Source organism: Cajanus cajan, chromosome 2 (assembly GCF_000230855.2).
Source record: "Cajanus cajan strain Asha chromosome 2, NIPB_CcT2T_4, whole genome shotgun sequence".
Taxonomy (NCBI): domain Eukaryota; kingdom Viridiplantae; phylum Streptophyta; class Magnoliopsida; order Fabales; family Fabaceae; genus Cajanus; species Cajanus cajan.
The window spans coordinates 21,259,996-21,266,226 of record NC_138518.1 but is presented as its reverse complement, the minus strand read 5'-3'; positions in this window follow the sequence as shown (position 1 = coordinate 21,266,226).

The following is a 6,231-nucleotide window of genomic DNA, read 5'->3' as shown; positions in this document are numbered from 1 at the left end:
GGTTTTTATTCCACAGGATTTTTTCTAGTAAGGTTTTAATGAGGCATATTCTAAATATTTGAGATCTATGGGAGAGTGTTATGAATAATATAATTAATGGTTCAATTAGTGGATGTCAATATATTCATTATCATTCATTACTATTTATATATTTCCATTATGTATTATTCTCTTTTTGTATAATTGTTCAATTACCACATATACTTATAAATAGGGTAATCCTTTCCCAAAGATAATACATCAGTCAGATTCTTTTTTCTATCTCATATTATTTTATTTGTTTTCTCTACTATTCTTTCTTTTATAACAATATATATATATATATATATATATATATATATATATTAATATATTAATCAGTTTTTTGCTTTCTGTTTCTCAATATATCTACACCATAAAGTTTAGATATATTTTATTGTCGTAAAACCCAAATCTGGTTTTGCTAGAGATATAATTGAAATGAAAAATTATAGGGCGCGTAAAGGTAAAAAATTTTCACCGGTAATGCTAAATTTGAGTGTGTTATTTCGCACGTTTTCTCTGCCATTGTTTGCTGCTTAAACATCAAACTGAAAATGGTAATAAAAATGCAGTTTTTTACATAGCAATACCTATAATTTTTAATTACAAACAATGAGGCTTTGATACTGATTGCAGGACAAAATTGGTGTTTAAAGCACATATTTAGAGGAATGAACAGATCTTTTATATATATATAAAATAAGTATTAATATTTATAAAATAATAAAATATATTTGTTGATAAAGTATAAAAAAAATTTCTTTAACAATTTATAGACTCCACATATGAGTCCTCGATGACACTATCAACTTCTGAAGTTTTTGTACGAATGTCCCCAGTGTAATGCCCTTTTTCAAATTATTGGATAAAATACCCTTCTTCTTAGCTACATTTAGAAGTCAAAAATGGGGAATCCGACTTCTGAATACTAGTTTTTAATTATTATTTTTAATTTAATAAATATATTTTTTTGAATATGAAAATATAAATTAAAATAAAATATATTATTATATTAATTAAATTATATAAATATATAATACATTTTAAAAATATTAAAAATAAATATTTATTTTTTTATTTAGATAATTTTTTTACGATTATTATAAAAGTTAATTTTTATATAATTTTATTAATGTGTATGATCTTTTAATAAATAAAGTATAATATTATTAAATTATCATAATAAAAGACTTTTTTTTTTCTTCCTGTGATAATCACTATTATAAAACCAAGTCTATAGTTTTAATCAATTATCAAATTATCTATTTATCAAACAGCAGATATTACTTTATTAATTCTAATATGATTACATGATATATTGGATGTTGAGTTTACTTAATATTCTCTAATAATTATATATTAATAATTTTTTTCTTTAAAGTTTAGATATATTTTCTTGTGGTAAATCCCGGATCTTGTTTAATTTGCTAATGATAAAATTATAACCGGTTGAAAGTGAATATCAAATTCATAAAGGTGGTAATCCTAATAAGTGACTATATCGTCTCAATCTTTGTCCAAATGATGGTTTTCTCTATCTTTATAGAATAAATTATAAACACATCTCCCTATCACCTTTTTTCATTTCGCGCTTCTCCTAAATTTTCAGATTTTCCACTGACCCTTTGGCTCTCTCTCATTTCGCTTCGGCACAAACCTATACATATTTCTCTCTCGTATTCTTTCTTCTTTGTAAACCAAGGTATTCTTTTTCTTCTTTTTCTCTTCTCTCTCATTTTTTTTATTCAATTCTATTCCTACTTTCTCTGATTTTATCTTCTGTTCCGGCCAAAGGGTTGACTAGGGTTTTTTCCTAGATCAAGCCTCCGAGCCAGAGCATTCAAAAGTGTAATCTGCCCCCTCAACTCTAGGGTTTTGGGTTTTATAGTTTCTTATTCACGGGCCTTATGGGCCCCGAGAATATAGGGATCTCTTTAGCCGTTCCAATATGCAAAATACTTGGTGAGTGAAGGTGGGACCTCTCCATTGCTGAGTGTCCAATAGGATAATGACCGAGTAGGCCTTTATGGGTGAGTGAGATCCGTATCTGGTTGACGTGGCCCAAATCGGCTATATGCCGATTGACTCTAAGAGGGTGAGTCGGCCAACGTTACAGTCGGGTGATCGCATGAGGGGAGATCAGGTTGTGAATCGGCCTGGGCAGTGCACGGGTTTATAGTTGACCTCACATGCATAGTGGCCCTTATAGTCCAAGATACCAATCGGCCTACGACTGAGTCGGTGATATCAATCGGCCTATGGCCGAGTCGGTGATACCAATCGGCCTACGACCGAGTCGGTGATACCAATCGGCCTACGGCCGAGACGGTCCACTTGCCTTCCAGCCTTGAGCCTATAAGGGGAAAAGGCTTAAAGTGTAGTCCTTATAGTCCGAGATATCAATCGGACTACGGCTGAGTCGGTGATACCAATCGGCCAACGGCCGAGTCGGTGATATCAATCGGCCTACGGCCGAGACGGTCCACTTGCCTTCCAGCCTTGAGCCTATAAGGCGAAAAGGCTTAAGGTGTAGTCCTTATAGTCCGAGATATCAATTGGCCTACGACCGAGTTGGTGATATCAATCAACCTACGGCCGAGTCGGTGATACCAATCAGCCTACGGCCGAGACGGTCCACTTGCCTTCCAGCCTTGAGCCTATAAGGTGAAAAGGCTTAAGGTGTAGTCCTTATAGTCCGAGATATTAATCGGCCTACGGCCGAGTCGGTCCACTTTCCAATGAACTATGCTCTATTGTTTGTTTTCCCCTTTTTGTTATGAACTATGCAAGGCTTATTGTTTTCAATTATGCCCCTGCTTTTGGAGATATCAAGAATGGGTTTGCGAGAAATTTCTAAGTTAAAAACTTGTCATATTTGAAAAGGCAGTCGCCTACATGCCGATCTCATACGCCGACCTCAAAAAATGAGTGAAAAAATTCTTAAGTTAAAAACTTGTCATATTTGAAAAGGTAGTCGTCCATACGCCGATCACGTACGCCATTGAAAAATAATCCAAGTTAAGAATTCAATATCACATGGGATGATCGCCCAAGTTCTGACTCTTTTTGGTAATAAAAATGACCAAGTTACAACGTCTAATGAGTTATTTATACTCACCCAGTCAAATTTTTACAGATCAATCATGAGGTTGGTCTTCGAGTTATTTATACTCGCCCAGTCGGATTTTTACCGATCAATCACGAGTTCGGTCTTCAAGTTATTTATACTCGCCCACTCAGATTTTTATCGATCAATCACGAGTTTTGTCTTCGAGTTATTTACACTCGCCCAGTCGGATTTTTACCAATCAATCACGAGTTTGGTCTTCAAGTTATTTATACTCGCCCAGTCGAATTTTTACCGATCAATTACGAGTTTGTCTTCGAGTTATTTATACTCGCCCAGTCGGATTTTTACCGATCAATCACGAGTTTGTCTTCGAGTTATTTATACTCGCCCAGTCAGATTTTTAGCGATCAATCACGAGTTTGGTCTTCGAGTTATTTATACTCGCCCAGTCGGATTTTTACCGATCAATCACGAGTTTGGTCTTCGAGTTATTTATACTCGCCTAGTCGGAATTTTACCGATCAATCACGAGTTTTGTGTTCGAGTTATTTATACTCGCCCAGTCAGATTTTTACCGATCAATCACGAGTTTGGTCTTCGAGTTATTTATACTCGCCCAGTCGGATTTTTACCGATCAATCATGAGTTTGTTCTTCGAGTTATTTATACTCGCCCAGTCGGATTTTTACTGATCAATAACGAGTTTGTCTTTGACTTATTTATACTCGCTTAGTCAGATTTTTACCGATCAATCACGAGTTTGGTCTTCGAGTTATTTAAATTCGCCCAGTCGGATTTTTACCGATCAATCACGAGTTTGGTGCCTTTAAATAACACACCTGTCGATCATGGAAAGATAAAAGAGATGGTATTTAATAAAATAGGAATTATTGGTTAGTGGTGCCTCGTTAAAAACCTTCTCAGCAAAAAATCCTTTCACATTTTTATAGGGAATAAAAATCTCTTGGGACGACCCCAGCTTCTCGGCTTTCAGCTATCCTTTTGTTGATTTGTCCTTCCTTCGTCTTGATGTGACTTAGGGTGAAAGCTCTCACCTCCGACATTGTTTGACAATTTGCTTTCTCTAGCGCGATGTCAAAAGCACCAGACCTTAGCCCCTTTTGAAACGCAATGACCGCCATCATTTCATCCAAAGACGCTATCCTCAAACCAACCTCGTTGAACCTTGGCAAAAAATCCTTCAACAACTCCTCGAGTTGCTGTTTGAGATCAAACAAGTCTGACATGATCGGCGGTTTCTATTTGTTGGCTGCGAACTGCGCCATGAAAAGCTGACTAAAGATGTCGAAGTCGGTGATTGATCGGTCAAGAAGACCACTAAACCAATCAAGGGCTACTTTTTTGAGCGTGCCTATGAACAGCTTGAAGCGAATTTCCATGCCCACGCCACAAATCAACATTTGTGCTCGGAAATCCGTCAAGTGTTGACTAGGATCCTACGTTCCGTCAAAAGGTTCCACCTGGGGGACCCAATGATCCCTCGGGTTGATCTCGGCCTCTATAGCCTCCGAGAAAGGTCAGAAATCCCTAGGAACTTCCATCATGACATCTTCCTCCGCCGTTCAGGTATTGGCTATTATCATAGCCTGCATCTCATCCGCCCGCTTCCTGATCTCCTCGTTTTCTCGCTGGATGGCCTCCTCCCTTTCCCTGGATCATGCATTCTCCTCTCTCAAGCCGTTGATCAACGCCATCATCTCCTCCATGGTAGGGTGTTGTGAGTCACTGTTTGATGTGCCGCCTCTCGCCATAGCAAAGTGTAGGTTCTTCCGTATTGCTTGGGGCCAAAGGGTGGACTAGGGTTTTTTCCTAGATCAAGCCTCCGAGCTAGAGCATTCAAAAGTGTAATCTTCCCCCTCAACTCTAGGGTTTTGGGTTTTATAGTTTCTTGTTCACGGGCCTTATGGGCCACGAGAATATAGGGATCTCTTTAGTCGTTCCAATATGGAAAATACTTGGTGAGTGAAGGTGGGACCTCTCCATTGACGAGTGTCCAATAGGATAATGACCGAGTAGGCCTTTATGGGTGAGTGAGATTAGTATCTGGTTGACGTGGCCCAAATCGGCTATATGCCGATTGACTCTAAGAGGGTGAGTCGACCAAGGTTACATTCGGGTGATCGCATGAGCGGAGATCAGGTTGTGAATCGGCCTGGGCAGTGCACGTGTTTATAGTCGACCTCACCTGCATAGTGGCCCTTATAATCCGAGATAGCAATCGGCCTACGATCAAGTCGGTGATATCAATCAGCCTATGGCCAAGTCGGTGATACCAATCGGCCTACGGCCGAGACAGTCCACTTGCCTTCCAGCCTTGAGCCTATAAGGTGAAAAGGCTTAAGGTGTAGTCCTTATAGTCCAAGATATCAATCGGCCTACGACCGAGACGGTGATACCAATCGGCCTACGGTCGAGACGGTCCACTTGCCTTCCAGCCTTGAGCCTATAAGGCGAAAAGGCTTAAGGTGTAGTCCGTATAGTCCGAGATATCAATTGGCCTACGACCGAGTCGGTGATACCAATCGGCCTACGGCCAAGTTGGTGATATCAAACAACCTACGGCCGAGTCGGTGATGCCAATCAGCCTACGGCCGAGACGGTCCACTTGCCTTCCAGCCTTGAGCCTATAAGGTGAAAAGTGTTAAGGTGTAGTCCTTATAGTCCGACATATCAATCGGCCTACGGTCGAGTCGGTCCACTTTCCAATGAACTATGCTCTATTGTTTGTTTTCCCCCTTTTGTTATGAACTATGCAAGGCTTATTGTTTTCAATTATGCCCCTGCTTTTCGAGATATCAAGAAAGGATTTGCGAGAAATTTCTAAGTTAAAAACTTGTCATATTTGAAAAGGCAGTCGCCTACACGCCGATCTCATACGCCGACCTCAGAAAATGAGTGAAAAAATTCTTGAGTTAAAAACTTGTCATATTTGAAAAGGTAGTCGTCCATACGCCGATCACGTACGCCATTGAAAAATAATCCAAGTTAAGAATTCAATATCACATGGGATGATTGCCCAAGTTCTGACTCTTTTTGGTAATAAAAATGACCAAGTTACAACGTCTAATGAGTTATTTATACTCACCCAGTCAGATTTTTACAGATCAATCATGAGGTTG